Raw genomic sequence first — 21,347 nt, forward strand, 5'->3', positions numbered from 1 at the left:
ATTAATACATGTATCTTCATTTCATGTTAAGGCTCTTTTTAAGAATAACTTTTCTTGGTTATATGTTAAGGTTAATTGTGTATGTTCTAACCATTTGTTCTAAATATTTTCTCTACACTTAAATCCATTTGTTAGGAATAAAATGGTTAGAACAAATAAAACCATATAAGTGTAGAACAAACAAATAATGTTCTATATTCTTGATATTATAAAAGTGGTTTCATCTTTCAAAGTAAGTTTCTAATATTCTTGGGATGATTTCAAGCTAGGTAGAAGTACGGGGTATTACAATATATCCCCCTTGAGAACATTCATCCTCAAATGTGACTGAGTGAGAGGGGACAAGATAAAATGACATACATACTAAACATGAACAACTAGAACATGATCTCATGACTTACATGATTGATAACTTAATAAATCATACCAAAGATGCATATTTGATGCATGTGTAACTGATTCATGAATGCATGACTGAGTGTTCTGATAAACTAAGGTTCTCACAATGAGAATGCATGTCTGATGCATAATTATATAAATGAACTGATATATGAATGCATGACTGAATATGCGATGGTATTTAATACCAATTTTATAATTGAACTTTGAACATGAAATAGATACCAAGCTTGTCACTAAAATTTGAACATGAAACTAAAAAGCTTAAGGAGAACTGTTACCTTGAGCTAGATCTGAGTTTGTGGAGAAGAGGAGAGGATACTTGGTCTGCATGTCTGCTTCTTCTTCCCAAGTAGCTCCCTCAACGGACTGATTTTTCCAAAGAACTTTGACTAGAAGGACTTCTTTGTTTCTCATTCTACGAGTCTGGTAGTCAAGAATTTTGACTAGAATCTCTTTATAACAGAAGTTTTTCTAACCATCTATGCTCTGAATAGGGACTACAATTGCTGGGTCACCTATGCACTTCTTGAGAAAAGAGACATGGAAGACTATATGAACTGAGGCTAGATCTGAAGGCAATTCAAGCTCATAAGCTACCTTACCGAATTAACTGAGAATCTTGAAGGGACCGACATATCGGGGACTGAGCTTTCCCTTCTTGCCGAATCTCTTCACTCCTTTTATGGGAAAGATCTTTGGATATACATAGGCACTAATCTCAAATTCGAGATCCTTTCTATGCACATCTCCATAAGACTTCTGTCGTCTCTGAGAAGCCCGGAGTCTTTCTCTGATCAATTGGACTTTCTCTAAGGCATTGAATACTAAGTTAGTCCGTATGATTGAGGCCTTACTAACTTCGAACCAACTGATTAGAGATCTGTATCTTCTACCATAGAGAGCTTCAAATGGAGCCATCCAAATTCTGGAATAATAGTTGTTGTTGTATGCAAACTCAATCAAAGGCAAGTGGTCATCCCAACTACCCTTGAAATCGATTGCACACGTCCTTAACATATCTTCTAAAATCTAAATAGTCCTTTCTTATTAACCATCTGTCTAAGGATGAAAGGCAATACTAAGATGAACTTAGGTACCAAGGCCCTTTTGGAATGCTTTCCAGAAATAAGAGGTGAAATGGGTACCTCTGTCTGAGATAATAGATAATGGAACTCTATTCAATCTAACTAACTCTTTGATGTATACTTTGTCATAATCCTCGACTGAATAAGAGGTATGGACTAGAAGAAAATGAGCTAATTTGGTCATCTTGTCTACAATGACCCAAACTGAATTATGCTGATGATGGGTATGAGGCAAACCCATCACGAAGTCCATGTTCATTTCTTCCTACTTCTAAGTAGGAATACTAAACTCCTGCATGGACCCACTAGGATTCTGATGATCTATCTTAACTTGCTGACATGTAGAGCTCTTAGCCACAAACTCTGCAACATCTCTTTGCATTTCACTCCACCAATAGATCTCCCACAAGTTGTGGTACATCTTAGTGGCCCCTGTATAAATTGAGTAATGTACACCATGCGCTTCTTCAAGAATTCATTGCCTCAATTTAGCTACACCCAGAATACACAGACGACCCTGACAATGCAGAACACCATATCCCCCTTGGGAGAAAAACTCGACTTTCTGATCCTTAACTGACTCTTTCAACTTGACTAGACTGGGATCTCTATCTTTCTTTTCTTTCACCTCAGAAACTAAAGATGATTCTGAACTACTCTGAACCCACATGTCACCCTCCTCTAAATCGACTAAGCAAACGCGTAGTCTGACTTCCTAAGCTAGCTTCTTTTTAATGTCCTAAACATAAGCAATACTACCTATAGACAGTCTACTGAGAGTGTCGGCCATAACGTTGTCCTTTCACAAATGATAAAGGACAGCTCTAACTAAATTCTCTAATAAAAATTAAGATTTTTATGAGAAAAGACATACTGAGGCTTTTATGATTTGTGAACACATCTACATGAACACTGTATATATAATGCCTCCAAATCTTTAAGGCAAATACTACGACTACTAACTCAAGATCATGAGTAGGATAATTCTTCTCATAAGGTTTAAGCTATCTGGAGGCGTAGGCTATGACCTTACCATGCTGCATGAGGAAACAACCCAAACCTACTATGGATGCATCACAATACACCATGAACCTATCTGGACCATCTGGAAGAGCTAAGACTGGAGCTGAGGTGAGTCGAGTCTTCAAATCCTAAAAACTTTTCTCGTAAGGATCTGACCACTGAAACTTGAATTTCTTCTGAGTCAATCTAGACATAGGGGATGTAATAGGAGAAAATTACTCAACAAACCATCTTTAATAGCCATCCAAAACCAATAAACTCCTGATATCTAATGGAAAGATAGGTCTGGGCCAGTTTCTTTGTAATACCTCAAAGATTTCTAGCAATTTTCATCTCAAGAATGACTAGTATTAGCTTCTAAAGTGAAGGAGAATTATTCCACGAGGAATAATCAAGATTTTCACTCTTTGTCATGTGGAAAATTTAATAAGATTTCCATCGATATATGATTCTCTTAAATTCAATAACCGAGTAAGAAATTATGACTATTTCAAGTTCCCATCGTAAAACAGCACCATATTAGTCAGTGGCGCGCTGCTACACAAGAGGAAATGGAATTTGGCAATTTCCAGTAGGTGTACGAGATTATGGCGCGTCGCGCTAGCACTCAAATTTAGAATTGTCCTTTTTCCAGTATCTCAGCATGATTTCCCCCGCATCACGCCAAAGTTCCTGGTCATGAAGGAAGGGGTAATGCTATGGCTCCGCATCGCGCCGTCCCTCAATTTCCCAACTGTCAATTTCCAGTGACACGGTACGATAATGCCGCATCGCTCTAGGGGCCTAGTTTGGGAAAATTTTACTGAAATTAAATGACGTTTCCAGGGTTAAAAGGGTCAATTTCCTACCCCTATTTAAACCCATTAACACGTGATTTAGCTATTCTTCACCCAAAATATACTATTTTCTCTTAAGTTTCTCTCAAGAGCAAGCTAGGGTTTCTATTATAGATTCAAATTCAAGAAGGTTTTACCATCAATCTTCACGAAATCACGAACTAAGGTATGTATAGTGTTCATTCGTGGACTTCTTTCATCCATGAAGCCCAAGAATCCCTTTTCTAAATTCAAGTTATGGATTTTCTTATGAAGTTAATTGGGCTGCTTTTGTTCATGTTAATAATGAGTAATTGAATTGTATTCCATGAATGAGTGTTAAATTCTATATGGGTTGATTTGTAATGGTATAGATTCATGAAACCCTAGGACTAAACCCTTGAATGATGTTGTTTACACATTCTATGCCTACTATGTGTTTGGTTGAATGCCTAGATGAAGGGAAAGTTTCTAATTAGCATGATATCATGAAATCCCTATCTCAAAACTATTCTCACAGGAGTCAGACCACACAAATTTCTCCTTTTTTCGATTCAACTTAATAAGTGGAGTAGCTATGAAGTAAAAACTCTCTACGAACCTTCTGTAATACCCTGCCAAACCTAAGAAGCTCTGAATGTCGATTGGATTCGTGGGTCTGGGCCATTTTCTCACTGCCTCTACCTTTTGGGGATCAACTTTAATTCCCCCACTAGACACAATATGCCCCAAGAAAGCAATAGCATTTAGCCAAAATTCACACTTGGAAAACTTTGTATACAACTTATGATCTTTGAGAGTCTGAAGGATAATTTAAAGGTAATTGGCATGGTCCTCCTCACTCTTAGAATAAATCAAGATATCATCAATGAAAACTATGACAAACAGATCTAGAAACTGATGGAACACCCTATTCATTAGGTTCATGAAAGTTGTAGGGGCATTAGTCAACCCGAAGGACATGACTAAAAATTCATAGTGACCGTATCGGGTTTAGAATGTCATTTTGGGAATATCTGACTCTCTAACCTTCAACTGATGATATCCCAAATGAAGATCTATCTTTGAAAAACATCTAGCACCCTGAAGCTGGTCAAAAAGATCATTAATTCGAGGAAGGGGATATTTGTTTTTGATAGTGACCTTAATTAACTGATGGTAATCTATACATATATGGAGGGAACCATCTTTCTTATGCACGAATAGCACAAATGCACCCCAAGGAGAAACACTAGCATGAATAAAGCCTTTGTCAAGAAAATCTGTCAGCTGCTCTTTCAACTCTTTCAACTCTGCAGGAGCTATTTTATATGGAGGAATAGAAATGGGATAGGTATCTGTCAACAAATCAATACCAAAATCTATCTCCCTATCGAGTGGTACCCCTGGGAGATCTTTGGGAAAGAACTTTGGAAATTCATTTACCACAGGGACTGACTAAAGAGAAGGACTCTCAATATTAGAATCTCTTACTCGAATCAGATGATACAAACAACCTCTGGAAATAAGCTTACAGTCTCTAAGGTAAGTTATAAACTTCCCTCTAGGTGCTAAAGAATGGCCCTCCCACTCTATCACTGGCTCATTCAGAAAGGAAAAAGTAACCTTTCGAGTTCTACAGTCTAATATAGCATAGCATGAATAGAGCCAGTCCATTCCTAAGATAGCATTAAAGTCAACCATCTCTAGCTCTATGAGGACTTTCATAGTGTCCCGGCTATAAACAGACACAACACAATTTTTATACACCCTCCTAGCCACAACAGAATCACTCACTAGAGTAGAAATAGAGAAAGGTTCTGTAATTACATCGGGGTCAAACCCAAAACCGATGGCCACATATAGGGTCACATAAGACAAGGTAGACCCAGGATCAAGTAACACATACACATTACGAGAGAAAATTTGTAATCTACCTATGACCATATCTGGTGAGGCTTCTATCTCCTGGTGGTTTGTCAAAGCATACAACCAGTTATGACCACTTTTGATAGCTGAAGGGGAGCCCTTGGGCGGTGGTAGCGGAGTAGAGGAATTAGCCTGTGACTTTATTCCTCCAACATTACCCCTCTCTGTCGATAATACCTCTGGATATGGCTTGGCTGGCCACACAAATAACATACCATAGTGCCAAACTGACATCTTCCTGGATGATTCCTCTCATATCTTTTACAACGCGGGTATGATCGAGGAGTATGAGCTACAGTCCCCTGAGACTGCGTACCTTACACTCTCGGCCCATGACTAGACTAAAAATTTTGGAATCGCTGATCAGTTGGAGGTCTAAGAACTGAAGCACTAGCTACGGACTGAGCATTACCTAAATTCATTTTCTTCTACCACTCATTCCCCCAATTACCACCCTATTGCTGACTATAATTCTGGCCTGCTGGCCTGGCCCTCTTGGCATGCCTATCTTTTTTCTTTGTCTCAGCCACCTTCTTCTTCTGATCCTTTACCTACTGCATGTGGACTGACATTCTGGAGAAGTCCATTTCTCTATTCAGCATGGCCCTCTTGCATTCTAGCACCAAGTCATTGGAAAGATTGAATGCAAATTTCCTTATTTGGGCTCGCATATTTCCTGCCAACTCCAGAGCATAATGGGATAGTTAGTTGAACCTTAGAGTGTACTCCTTGACGCTCATTTTTCCTTGCTTTAGATTCATGAATTCTTTAGCTTTGGCCTCCCTCAGCTCCTGAGGAAAGAATCAATCTAGGAAGGCTTCCACAAACTCACTCCACTGTGAAGGCTCATCATTCTCACCCTTCGAATCTTCTCACTCATTATACCATTGGTTTGCCACATCCTTCAATTGATATGCTGCTAACTCCACACCTTCAACTTTATTCACATGCATAACTCAGAAAATCTTTTCCAACTCATTAATGAACCCTTGAGGGTCCTCTTCAACTTTTGAGGCAGTGAACATGGGTGGGTTCAATCTCATGAACTAACCAACCCGAGTACTTTTAGATATGCTAGATACCAAACCCACATCTTTAGACCAATGGGTCTGAGAGGCTACCAGTTGTGCAATTATATTAATGTAATACCGAAACTCAGTATTTGAAATGTCCCTCTAAGAAGACTGGGAATGGTTAACATTTGTCCTTGGGGATCGAGGGGGATTGGTCAGGACTGGAGGTACTCCACGAGTAGGGAAAAATTTTGGAGTATGGGCTCTATTATAGGTCCACATTCCATGAGTTGGACGAACCTCTTTCGCTTGAGCATTCTGTTTCTTGGTTCTACGGGGAGGCATGGTGATTTGCTGAAAGACAAGAAATCATTAATTAGGGGACTTACAGACTCAACAGCATAAGCTAAATCACAAAGAAGGAAAATATTCCTAAACTCCTAGTAGTCTCTTGCCTATAAGTGTGGCAGGCTGCACACCCATAAAAAAGACTCTACCCGATATGGTTTTCCAGATATACTATGGCCATGAACAATGCTCTGATATCCAGTTTGTCATGACCCGAACTGAGGTCCTGGCCGTGACAAGCATTCTGAACCATGAAGGCCCAGACGCCCTTCTCTATCTGGTAGTCATGCACAATATTCATATAATAAAAAAAGATGCAGAAATATAACTTAATACGAGATTATGGTCATACTCTAAACTCAATTTAACGATAAAGAATTAAAATCCAACAACTCTAGAAAACTTCTATGCTAGTCTGTGAAATCTCTATTACATGCTAGAATGACAATTGTCTGAATTTGGGACAAGGCCCTTAGTGGACCCAAATCAAAATAAATAACATAGTCTAAAATAAACAGGCCTTTTGGAATAGAAAAGGTTCACCACTGCATAGTCTCTTCTCTCTAAAATCTCTACTGCTTAGCTGGACCTCTAGATTGAACCTCAGATCCTGGAAGCTAGGGGGTCAATATAGTTGTACTGGTACACATAGAAAATCCAAAATAATAATTTTTATTCAACATATATGAGAGCAATTTAAAACAGTTCATAAATATATCATATGGTAAGAATCACATGGGCATATTTAAAAGTCTCTATAAAATCATCTAAACTCTGTGACACTCTTTATTTTACTTCTGCGCTAGGTGGTATACCCTACTAATCTGAAATTCCATGGGCTATATAGAATCTTCCATTAACTCAGCAGCCAAGCCCCCAACTCGAGTTTTCTGCAAGGGTCGGAGTCTCTATTTCTACTTCGTCGTAGATCCATCGCCAGCGTACGATAATAATATACTCGTATAGGCAATATACGGTTTTAGGCAATGAGTCAATTGACTCGTGCCTTCTTCGGGTAACCACCGAACCTTTTTTAAGACCATTTTTAACTCTTTAAAACATGTATTCTCTAAAATCAAACTCTAAAAACTCTAGCTCTATTATGGCATACGTTTATATGGTATCGTCATACCATTGACTTAAAAGTCGCTTCTCTGAGCCATTAATATCTTATTATAATTCTCCTCTTTCAAAACATAAGGTTTGGGACCACCATATCAATAAATCAATTCAAAGAACTCTTTCTTAAAACTCATGTAAACATATGCAAGAAACTCTTTTTTTCAACATTTCAATTACACAAGGTGGTCATGTCAAAGTTCTCAATCACATGCAATTCTTTTTCTTTAAAACAAGGATATAGTTATATCAAGAAACTCCCTCTCATCATCTCTAAATCATGTTCAAATACTATGATATTAAGAAAACCACTTTCAAACCATAAAACAAGCATTTCAAATCATTCCTAACAAGATCATAAACTTCAATTCATCACAAGAGAGGGACTTCATAATTATGCTTTCACTAAATCTTTAAAAACTCAATTTCATACATATACATATGAGTATAAATCAATTTAAGGGGAAAGGCCTAAAGGCCAAATCAATAATAGCATTTAAACATTCAGAATGCATAATTTAAAACATAGATATCAAAACCCCTTCATAAATTAATGCTTGATAAACCTTAAATTATATTCAAGTGTTTCCATAAGCCTAGGTAGTTTTAGGATAAACCCCACGTAACTTAGGTTATGAATTTTGGGTGAACATTTGCTTTTGGGATTCTATTTGTGTTTCTAATGGATGATTCTTGAAGCCCTCGGGTTGGGAATTCCAATTCTTGAATCAATTTTGAGAATTGACGGTTAAATCTTGAGTTCCTTGGATTTTTGGGTTGAAACCCTAAGGAGTGTTCTTGATGAATTTTGAGGAAAATATCAATAAAGTGGTGATTTGGGAGTATAATCCCGTGTTAAGGATAAAAAGGGGGGGGGGGGGGGGGGGAATGACTAAATTTCCCCCTTGGATGCAGATTTTAAAAACTAAAACAACTGGGCATCGACGTGATAGGCGACATGGCGTGCTGATGCAATCGACGCGATACCCAACCCACACGGCCTAATTGCGCCTAGACTCAGTATATTTTGCCTAGCAGTTCCTGGACAAAATTAACCAACACGATGGGTGACGCGGCGCCCCAAGATTGCATTAGTCCACTATTTTGGGACACCAAACAAGGTCTAAGCGCAGCCCGAAAAATCCAAAAATTGTCCGAGATATACTATTGACTTACCCCATCATGAATCAACTAAAAAAATTAACTATCGGAGGTTTGAAAGGTCGTAAAATAACTCCTCAAAAACTTGGAGCTCAAAATGAGACTAAGTCCTTTTGACACTTAGAAAAATTTTCAAGTTTTCAACTCTATAATTATGCTACTAGGAGATAACACATGGAGAATTTTTGCGGGGTGTTACATTACTCCTGAACTTGAGCTTCATAATGTGCTATACGTCCCTACTTTCAAACATAATTTACTATCAATTTCACAATTGTGTGCTCAATTTAACTGTGATCTAATATTTTCTATATCTGCTTGTACCATACAGGTCCTTTTTTGAAGAGGAACCTGGTTCTTGGTGATGTAGCCGCTAGACTCTATGTGATGAAGGATAACTCACCCCATATGAAGCCCATTCCTCATAATTCTTTAGTTCCAGTTTCTTTGCATTCAAGTCTAGAATCTATGTCTAATTCTTCTTTTTCTAAGTCAAACCATCCAAAGGGTGATTTTGTTTGCCTTTTGAGCAATAAATGTACTGAATATCTTAGTGCTCTAATTAATAAAATTGTTCATGTTCTTTCAGCATCTACTACAACTATTTTATGGCACAATAGGTTAGGGCACTTGCCCATTCATGCAATGAAACACATAAAATAGTTGATATACATCAAAGTGATAAAATGGAGTTACCTTTTTCTATTTGTTCTATGGCAAGACAAACCAAGCCACCTTTTCCTAAGTCCTAATAGCCGTGGTTTCCTCTATTTGTCAAATATATGATCCTTCATCCTATTCTTAAGTTGTGATGCATCTCGGCTAGAAAACTGCTATGGCTAATGAATTGGATGCTTTAGATTCTAACTGAACTTGGTACATTGTTGAGTTACCACAGGGAAAGAAGGCACTACTTACAAATGGTTGTACTAAGTAAAGTTGAAAGTAGATGGTTCTTTGGAATGACTGAAGGCATGATTGGTAATTCATGGAGATGCACAAAGAGAGAATAAATTATACGGAGACCTTTTCCCCTATAGTAAAAATCATTACAATCAGGTGCATTTTATCAGTTGCTATAAAAAAGTACTAGAAAATTTACCATCTTGACGTGAACAATGCGTTCCTCCATGGCGACCTTGCAGAAGAGGTATATATGAAATTTCCTCTGGGTTTGACACCTCCTTCTTCTAATCATGTGTATCGACTTCATAAATCATTGTATGGGCTAAAGCAAGCTTCTCGCCAATGGTATGCTCAATTATCTTCTACCTTGAGCACTCGAGTCTTTCATTGTTCCCTTAATGACTACTCTTTTTTCTTCAAGATCACTGGTAACTTGGTCACTATTTTGGCTATATATGTCGATGACATATTAATTATCGAAAACAATACAATGGAAATATGTGAGATCAAGTGTTTCTTGAATTCAGAATTTAAGATAAAGGATTTGAGAGAAGCTCATATTTTCTAGGAATGGAATTGGTGGGGGGAGGGGGGTTATTACCCAGAGGAAATTTGCATTAGTGATCCTCACTAAGTTTGATTTCCTTGAATGTCGGCATGTGTCTACTCCTTTGGATCCAACTCTTAATCTTTCTTCCACCTCCGGTGAACCACTCACGGATCCTACTTTATATAGACAACTCTTGAAAAAAATAAATTTTCTAACCAACACCAGACCTGACCTTGCTTATACTGTCCAACATCTTAGTCAGTATATGCAAAATCCTTGTTCCAGACACCTTCAAGCTGCTTATCATGCCTTACGGTACCTAAGTAAAGATTCATGTTTTGGGCTTTTCTTATCGCCAGATCCGTCTTTCCAAATTCAAACCTTTTGCGACTCTGATTGAGCGGGTTGTTCTGATACACGATGATCTGTTAGTGGTTTCTTCTTAAGTCTTGGGGTCTTTCCAGTCTCTTGGAAATCCAAAAAACAGTTGGTTGTTGCTCTTTCTTCAGCTGAGGTAGAGTACCGCTTTATGCGTCGTCTTGTCGCCGAGATTACTTGGGTTGTTCGACTTCTTCAGGATTTGACCATCAATCTATTTTTTTTTGTTCCTATCAACTGTGACAGTCAGACGGCAATTAACATTACCAAAAATCCTATTTTTCATGAACGAACAAAGCACATTGAACTTGATTGTCATTTCGTTCGTGACAAATTTCTTGATGGCTTAATTTCTTTATCATTTATATCTTCTTCTTCTCAATTAGATGACTTATTAACCAAGGCTCTTTCAGGGCCTCTTCATCATTTTTTTTGAACAAGTTGAGTGTACGATCTCCGTCCATCAACTTAAGGGGAGTGTTGCTGGAAAAAATGGAAACAGCGACACTATCCATCTCACTCTTACAAAGACAGAGAAGAAGAAAAAGAAAGACCCATCTTGAGCTAAATTGGTTGGGTGTTGTACTCTCAGACCAATCCCTAACCCACAAAGGCTATGTTCAAGACTTACAAACTTGGCCGCAATTGTTTCTGATTACTGACAATTTTATTTAGGTGTAAATAGGACTCTTCATAAAAACAATTTATCTTGCATTTATCTTTAAAGTTTTATTGTAATTATCTTGTAGAGTTTGTATTTATCATTAGGAATTCTTCTTGTATAAATACATAACTATTCTGTACAGTTGAAACACACAGAAATACGAAGTAAAATTTCAACATCTTTTCTCTCTAAGTTTTCTCACTCTCTGCTTTTGATTACTTAGGCAACAAGGTTATTATGCCTCATCTGGAAAGTGTAGTTCAAATTAAAGGATGACAAAATTAACTTATGAAAATATGATCTTTCTAATGTTAGGGTTTTTATCCTGATTTTTTTACCAAAATTAAGTTTTAATTTTGTATTGAAGGAAAATAAAAGTAGGACCATAATTATTTTATTTTTTCCTTAAAAGAAAATCAAAAACTTTTTTATATTTGGCAAATCTCTTTCTTGGAGGAAAGGTTTTGGATATCTATAAATTGAAAACTCCCTTCTCATACAATAATACAATAACATCCACCATGAAGTCGTTTAAAGAGTTTTATTTAGGGGGAGATTTCTCCCAATAAATTTTAGGTTTTTCAATTTTATTTTTAATATATAGGCCGTTTGGCCAAACCATATCAATAATATAGCTTTTTAGTATTATTTTATGTGTCTTCTGAATTATCACCACGATGGTTTGCAACTAATAGCTTCCGCATGACGCCCTCTTGATTTTGAACCCAACAAGTGGTATCAGAGCCAATGGTTCAAAGATCAGATTGTTTGATTGAGGATAGTTTTAAGATCAAAGTTGCAATAAATTTGATGATAATGAAGATATATGTCCAAAAACTACATGTGGAGACATTTTTCAATCATATTTTCAACAATCCTACTGTTACATATTTGAAAATAAAGCTTAATTTTTACCCTACAAAGGGCTCCAAAAGGCTCCAATATTCTTAATCCGAAAGGGATCATATACTTTTAACCAAAAAAAGCTCAATTTTTAAGCATGCCAAACAGCAGGGATGAAGATTATGTGAAGAACAAAGATAAAAAAATATGAAGAAGGCGGATCAAGTGAAGAAAATCAAGTCAAAGGGGGAGATTTGTTAGGATTTTTGCCCTAATTTTCTTACCAAAAATAATTTTTAATTTTCTATTGAAGGAAAATAAAAGTAGTACCATAATTACTTTATTTTTCCTTAAAAGAAAATTGAAAACTTTTTCATATTTGGCAAACCTCTTTCTTGGAGGAAAGATTTTGGATATCTATAAATAGAAGATCCCCTTTCTCATATAATAACACAATAGCATCCACAATATAGTCATTTAAAGTGTCTTGTTTAAGGGGGGGATTTCTCCCAATAGGTTTTAGTTTCAATTTTATATTTGATATGTAGGTCGTTTAGCCAAACCATATCAATAATATAGTTTTTAAGTATTGTTTTATGTGTCTTCTGAATTATCATCACAAAGGTTTGCAACTAATAGCTTCCACATGACGCTCTCTCGATTTTGAACCCAACAAGTGGTATCAGAGCCAATGGTTCAAAGATCAAATGGTTCGATTGAGGATAGTTTTAAGATCAAAGTTGCAACAAATTTAATAATAATGAAGATATATGTCCAAAAACTACATGTGGAGACGTTTTTCAATCATATTTTCAACAATCTTGCTGTTACATATTTGAAAATAAAGCTTAATTTTTACCCTACAAAGGGCTCCAATATTTTTAACCTGAAAGGGCTCATATATTTTAAGCATAAAAAAGCTCAATTTTAAGCATGCCAAACAGCAGGGATTAAGATTATGTGAAGAATAAAGATAAAAAATGTGAAGAAGGCGGATCAAGTGAAGAAAATCAAGCCAAAAAAGGGAGGTGTTGGGTTTTTCCATGATTTTCTTACCAAAATTAAGTTTTAATTTTCTATTGAAGGAAAATAAAAGTAGTACCATAATTACTTTATTTTTCTTTAAAAGAAAATCGAAAAATTTTCCATATTTGGCAAAACTCTTTCTTGGAGGAAAGGTTTTGGATATCTATAAATAAAGACCCCTTCTCATACAATAACACAATAGCATCCACAATGTAGTCGTTTAAAGAGTCTTGTTTAGGTTGGAGATTTCTCCCAATAGGTTTTAGGTTTTTCAATTTTATTTTTAATATGTAGATCGTTTGGCCAAACCATATCAATAATATAGCTTTTAAGTATTGTTTTATGTGTCTTCTGAATTATCACCATGATGGTTTGCAACTAATAGCTTCCGTATGACGCCCTCTCGATTTCAAACCCAACATCTAATACGCCCAAAATTTGAAGCAGATGCTTTTAGGAACTTCACTAATGACCAAGGAAATTTCAAAAAAGAATTAGTTAATGAAGTGCATGGAATGTTGAGGTTATATGAGGCGGTACAATTCAGAGTGCATAAAAAAGGGCAGTCCGGTGCAGTAAAGCTACCGCTATGCGCGGTGTCTGGGGAAGGGCCCCACCACAAGGGTGTATCATACGCAGCCTTACCTTGCATTTCTGCCAGAGGCTGTTTTCAAGGCTTGAACCCGTGACCTTCTGGTCACATGGCAGCAACTTTGCCAGTTACTCCAAGGCTCCCCTTCTACAATTCAGAGTGCATGACGAAGAAATTATGGATAAAGCACTGAATTTCACCATCACTCAATTAAAACTAATTTTGCCTAAATTAAGCAACTCCCAGCTTTCACAACAAATCGGTAACACACTGAAGTTTTCAATTAAAGATGGTATAGTGAGGGTAGAAACAAAGAAATACATACTATCATTTTACCAAGAAAATCATGAATCATGCAATCAAGTGTTACTAAACTTTGCCAAATTAGACTTCAACGCCTTGCAAAGGTTGCATAGGAAGGAGCTATATGATATCACAAGGTAACTCGCCATGCACACCTTAAGCTTTGATGAAATATTAAAAACTTATTTGAGGGGTCTTTCAAGTGAAATAATGGTTTACTCATAAAGTTGCCATTAATTTTCATTTTTTTTCAAATAAAATTTATTATGATCAAACACAACCTTTGTTCCTAAATTTATATCATGTTCCAACTTTATTTTAAGTATTCTTTTCTTCGATATATCAATTGAAACCAAATATTGTCCAATTAAGCGTGCCTACTAAAGAAGCACACAATTTGTTAGTAACGGCAAGTCTGCATATTATCTGCTCTGGGCTTAGATATGCATGACTTTAAAATGCATTACTATCGTGTAAGGTCGGCTTACTTATAAACATCTCTGTCGGCTTACTTATAAACATCTCTTCTATATTTTACCGATGTGTGACTTCTAATCCTAAACTTGGGTGTCACATTGTTGTAGGCGGGGGAAAGAACTGAAAATGGCGAAGGCATTGCCTGATGCCTGAGACAGATTGATAGAGTTATACTTTTGGGGTTTAGGAGCCTATTTAAGCCTCAGAATAGTTCTTTGAGGAAAATAACAACAAAAATTGCTTACTTCACCTCCATTATTGATGACTATGGGTGTCAAACGGGCCGGGCTGGGCCAACCCGGAATCGGCCCTTCTATTTTAACCGGGTTGAGGGCCGGTTAAGGGCCAGTTTTGGCGCTAGATGGGCCGGGCTGGGTCGGGCCAAACAGTAAAAAATTTTAAACCCACCCTAACCCGGCCGACTTAACCCAACCCGGTCAAAAACGGTTAAAAATCGGTCAAATCCAGTCAAAAATATAAAAAAAAAACTTTCTTTCAATATACATTACATATACCCACCTATATACATTATAAATACGTTAAATAATATATATACACTATATATATATATATAGTATATACTACATTAGAATTTAAAAAATATATACACATATACACAATTAGTCAATTACTCATATATGCGCACCATTCAATGTATATATACTACTACTTATAAAATATACTATAATATATATACATTACAATATATATATAGATATACTTATATACTAATTCATAAAACATATACATAAGTATACGTTAAATATACAAGATATATACACGTGTATATGCACCATACAATGTATATATACTTCTACTTATAAATTATACTACAATATATATACATTACAATATATATAGATATAGTTATATACTAATTTATAAAACATATACACATGTATACGTTAAATATACACTTCTATAGAAGATATATACATGTGTATACGCACTATTCAATGTATATATACTACTACTTATAAAATATACTACAATATATATATATTACAATATATATATAGATATACTTATATACTAATTTATAAAATATATACACATGTATACGTTAAATATACACTTCTATAGAAGATATATACACGTGTATAATACACTACAATATATATACATTACAATATATATAGATATACTTATATACAAATTTATAAAACATATACACATGTATACGTTAAATATACACTTCTATAGAAGATATATACACGTGTATACGCACCATTCAATGTATATATACTACTACTTATAAAATATACTACAATATATATACATTACAATATATATAGATATACTTATATACTAATTTATAAAACATATACACATGTATATGTTAAATATACACTTATATAAAAGATATATGCACAAATATACAAAACATATGCTACTTAATGTAATAAATTAATAATATTTGATAGTAAATTAATACTATATTAGAAGTAAGTTTTTAATTTAAAGTAGAAAACTAGAAATTCAATTTAAAATTTTAAATCGTTAAATGAAAAAATATAAAAAGCAAGGACTAAGGAGTGAATGAATTTGGGAAATTTTATTGATTGCAAAATGATCCAAAATGTATAATTTACATGAATGAAAAATCTACAAATTATGCATCATTTTTCCCAACTCATTCATATTAATATTAACGGGAACTTGCATAGGATAGTCGAAGTCAATGGGGGTAAAACCATGCATTGGACTTGATTCTACTGAGTTCTCCCGTGAAGTCATAATTTCGTCAAGTTTCAGCTCATCGCTCGACTCCGGTTCTATTCCTTGGTTTCTTCTTTCAGCTCTAATCCAATCTCTGAGGCAAACTAGAACATTCATTGCATTGCTTCCCAATGAGTGTCGGTTGTCTCCAAGCTGCTGTCGTCCCTGACTAAAGGCGCTCTCTGATGCAATGGTTGACATTGGAACATTCAAGATATCTCTAGCTAATCTTGAAAGCACAGGATATTGTGTTTAATTACTCCTCCACCAATCCAACGTGTTGATCCGTCGTCTACGATCCTCTGGTGCCGTCCAAAGATAATATTTCAGCTCTTCCCGATAAGTTGATGTGTAAGTTCTCTCATCAACACTATTCCAACAATTTAAATCATAAAACGAATTAGAAAAACCAGTATGTGCCGGCCTTTTAGAAGATGATGGCTCCTCGGGAAGATGAGGAGCGACAGTTGGAGTGATATTTGTAGGTACGGCTAAATCAAATAAATCAGCATAGTGATTATAAAATTTTTCTATGTAATCCTTTGCATCAGCCGTAGCCATCCACAAATCAGGTTGTACTTGTTCAGAATCATGGTTAGTATTTATTTCTAAGTTAGTATAAATAAGAGTACTAAAGTGGCACATATTATTATATTTCATGTATGGATTTAGCATAGAACCAACCAAGTAAATAGGGGGAATCGGGAAAAAATATTTTTTAAATTTCATAAACATGGCGCCAACAGCTTCTTTATAACCTTATTTATTTTTATATTCTTTGAGCAAACCAGAAATATCAGTTATATATGCCAAAATATTACAAACAGTAGGATAATAAGCACCGGAAAATTCAACCGTAGCTACATAAAAATTTTCTAAAAACTTAACAAGATCATTAATTACAACCCAATCAAAATTATGTAGCATGCAATCAGCAGAATCAGCAAATGAACCGCAATGTTGGTTAAAAGCTAGTGTAATAGGAATTCTATATTCATAACAAGTTTTTAAAAATTCATACGTAGAATTCCATCTAGTATCAATTTACTCAGACATCAAAATCAGTGTAAGTCCATTTTCTTGACATTTAACTTTAAATTCTCTAATTCTCGATCTACAATTATTTCCTTGAATAAAACCAACGGCAAGACGAATTTTTTTAATATAAAGCTCAAAAAACTCAAGACCATCTTTTTCAATTAAATTATATATGTGACATGCACACTTAATATGAAAAAATTCAGGCAAGGGGGGAAATAGCGTAGATTTTTTTTTTTTTATAGCAGTCTTGTTGTTAGAAGTATTATCAAAAGCAATACATAAAATTTTATTTTCGATACCCTAATATCCGGCAATTTTAACAATAGAATCAGCAATAAATTGTCCAGTATGTTTACGATCTTCATCATATAAAAAGGCAAGAATACGTTTTTGCATCACGAAATTACTATCCATCCAATGACAAGTAACGATTAAATAATCATTTTTATTTACAGCACGACCAAGATCAGAAGTTAGGGACAATCTACATTGAATATTTTTTAACAATGTTGATAAATAAAAACAATATTGTGAATGAAGTCTAAAAATATCAGACCGACAAGTAGTTCTAGGAATATCATTAAACATAGGATTATAAATTGCTTGTATATAACGAATAAAGGCATCAGAAGAAGGAAAACTAAAAGGCAAACAACCCACAGCTATCATTTTAGCTATTTCTTCCCGGTCCCTCAATTTATTATACTTCTTCGCTACGTGACCGGTTGCTGGGTCCATTCTAGTTTGCGTTGGCCTACCAACATCCCCACCACCTTCTGCAATATTTAACTCTCTTATGTGATCTTCAGCTATATGTCTCATTAACGTACCCGTACCCCCTTGCTTGCCTCCACTTCTATGCTTATATATTTGTTGACAAATATTGCATTGCACCTCAATATCTGATATACGTTCAAAAAATTGCCATGCAACACTAGTTCTTTTACGAGGTCTTGGGGCACTGGGAGGACGGGGAGGGAGATTAACCAATTCAGATCTAACGTTAGCATCTCCTACTGCGGATGTCTCAGCAATATTTTCATTATCTTCGTCTAAATTAACCGCATCTACTTCATTTTCTTCTTCTATACCATAATTTTATTGAGCTTCTACATAATCCATATCGTGAGCACCTACACCTATTTCTTCCTCAAAAGGTGTACCAAGCGGTACCGGAGGCAAAGGCACACGGGTATATCTACTACTTGAACTACCTCTACCGCTAGTAATTCACTTTTTACTACCACTACCGCTTCCGGGACAAAAGATTTTAACACCTTTAGTAGCGAGGTTTCGTAATTTATCCATAATATAAATTAAATTAAATTTAAAATATTCAAAATACACAAATATAATAAATTAAATATTAAACAATAAATAAAATTTAAACGTAAGAGATGGAACGACAATACTAAATTTTGGAAGTATCCGAAGGTTGCGACTTTAGAAACTTCTGCTCGTACTTTGTAAACGAAAAATTAAAAAATTAAAGTGAACACAATAAGAAATTAAATATTGAAAATTTGAGAATTGAGAATTGAGATTTGAGAGAGAATGAGATTTGAGAGAGTTAAAAATTGTGTGAAAAATGATTTGAAGTTGTAGGATATTTATAGAATTTTTTTGGGATTAAAAAATATTTTTTAAAGTTAAATTTATTTATTTTTTTTAATAAATGGGCTCAAAGCCAACGGCTTGTTTGGCCCAAAATCCCAATTTTTTTTTTTAAAAAAAAAAAGGTATCCGGGCCGAGCCGGGCTGATTAACCAGCGGGCCTGGACCGGGCTTTGTCCGGGCCGGGTTAACCGAGCCTATTTTAAAAAAATAACCAGCCCGGGACCCGAAACTCTAAAGCTCTAGGGCTTACCGGGCCGGGTTATTTACGAGGGCAGGGTCGGCCGGCGCACTTGACACCCTTATTGATGACACATATGATATCGATGGGACACTAGATGAACTTACCCTCTTCACGGGAGCAATTGAAAGGTAGTAATTCTTTTGATATATACATATATATATATATATATATATATATATATATATATATATATATAACATTTTTATCATTGCTCTTTTAGCCTTTTATGTATGTAGGTGGAATATTGATGCTTCAGAGCAGTTACCATCATATATGAAGATTATATACACTGGCCTTCTAGATGTTTACAATGAAATTGAGAAAGAATTGGCGAATGAAAACAAGTCATTTCTAGTCAACTATTTCGTAATAGAGGTACTTATAAAGAAAGTAGCAAACAATTACTTAAATTGATTAACAATAACAATGATAGTTATTCCTCAAATCTCATAAAGATTTTGATATATATTCTGGTTTCAGATGAAAAAGTTGTTGAGGGCTTACTTCCAAGAGGCACAATGGTATCATGGGAAGATAATACCAACCACAGAAGAGTATATGAAGAATGGAATTCCATCAAGCACTTACCTATTGATAGCAACTACTTCTTGGTTAGGCATGGGAAAGATAGCAACTAAAGATGCATTTGATTGGATATCAACGGAACCTCCAATACTTGTTGCTGCCTGTATCATTGCAAGATTAGTCAATGATCTTGTATCACATGAGGTATATAGTGGGCGTATATAATATTGAATTTAATTTATTAGTATCAATAATTATTTTATACTTGTTACAATATGTTTCTTGCTTTACTTTTTTAGCCTAAAGTTATAAGTGGCTACCTAAATTTTTTTTTTTTTTTGATCATAAACTGTGAAATATTACCATAACAAGCAAAACGAACGAATACAACCTAAAGAGCCTCTGGTGTTCCTGACCACCTTCTAGGAAGCGGCTACCTAAAATTGTTCGGTCATATCTCACTTTGACACTTCAAGAACCATCTTTCCTATTAGGCACTCCAAGATCTAAATAAATGTCTACCTATTATTTTGTCTTTTATGTTGTTTGTTTATTTATATTTTTGATGCAGGAAGAACAAAAGAGAGGAGATGCACCTTCTGCTATCGAATGTTCTATGAATGAATATGGTGTTATAAAAGAAGAAGCATACATGAAAATAAAGAGTATAATAGAAAATTATTGGAAGGATTTGATTCAAGGATACTTCAAACTCACTGGCGTGATACCAAGGGTTTTGCTCATGTCTATTATTATTCTCACAAGAGTAGCAGAGTTCTTATATAAAGATGAAGATGCTTATACTTTTTCCAAGAATAACGTGAAAGATGCCATTTCTGCGATACTAATTGATCCTATTATATAGACCGAGAACTCGAAAGGGAAGACGAGGAACAAGAAAAAGAAGAATTGCACTTCTCTTGTTTATATTTGGATAAGTTAATTAAGGGTTGTTTAGTTACCTATATACCAGTATAGTAAATTAATTTTCCAGTGTTAAATTTCACATTAATAGCAGGTGTTTGGTTTCTCTGTTAACAATATCCACGTTATTTTTTTTGGATAAACTGGTGGATATTATACAATATCCACGTTATAATATGTGGTAATTCCCGTATCACTATTGTAAGCAATAGAAAAAACTTTTTTAGAATTGCAATTCAAACTTTGTATTGCTTTCTCTGTGTATTTTTACTAACAATGGAACCTATATATAGAGAAATACACAGATAAAAAAGGCAACAAAATATTTATTAGCATCCTCCTGATTTGGTTCTAAATCAAGAGGATATTGAGAAACTATTATGGAATAATTCTTGATTGAAGAAATTCTTGTGATATGGCAGCACGTTGAATGAGATTTGATATGAAGTGATTAGCTCTTTTCTTGTGTGGATAATTAACCATAGCTGCAGGTCTTTCCTCATTCTTTCCTCATTCTTTTCACCCTTTTTCAAGAGGGAGGAAATGACTTAATGGACTCCTAGCTTGTTCCTAAAATATCGAAATGGAAGTTTTCACAAAGGTATGGTGAAGATATCCGCAATCTGATGAGATGAGGGAATATATCGAGTTGTCAATGCTCCAATAG

At 35.1% G+C, this 21,347-nt stretch overlaps 1 pseudogene; it reads left to right on the forward strand.

Moving 5' to 3' along the window:
- Nucleotides 1-20,683, forward strand: part of LOC107846760 — a 64,744-nt pseudogene extending 44,061 nt beyond the window's left edge.
- The last annotated feature ends 664 nt before the right edge of the window (nucleotides 20,684-21,347 follow it).

The sequence above is a fragment of the Capsicum annuum genome, chromosome 9, assembly GCF_002878395.1.
Source record: "Capsicum annuum cultivar UCD-10X-F1 chromosome 9, UCD10Xv1.1, whole genome shotgun sequence".
Lineage (NCBI taxonomy): Eukaryota > Viridiplantae > Streptophyta > Magnoliopsida > Solanales > Solanaceae > Capsicum > Capsicum annuum.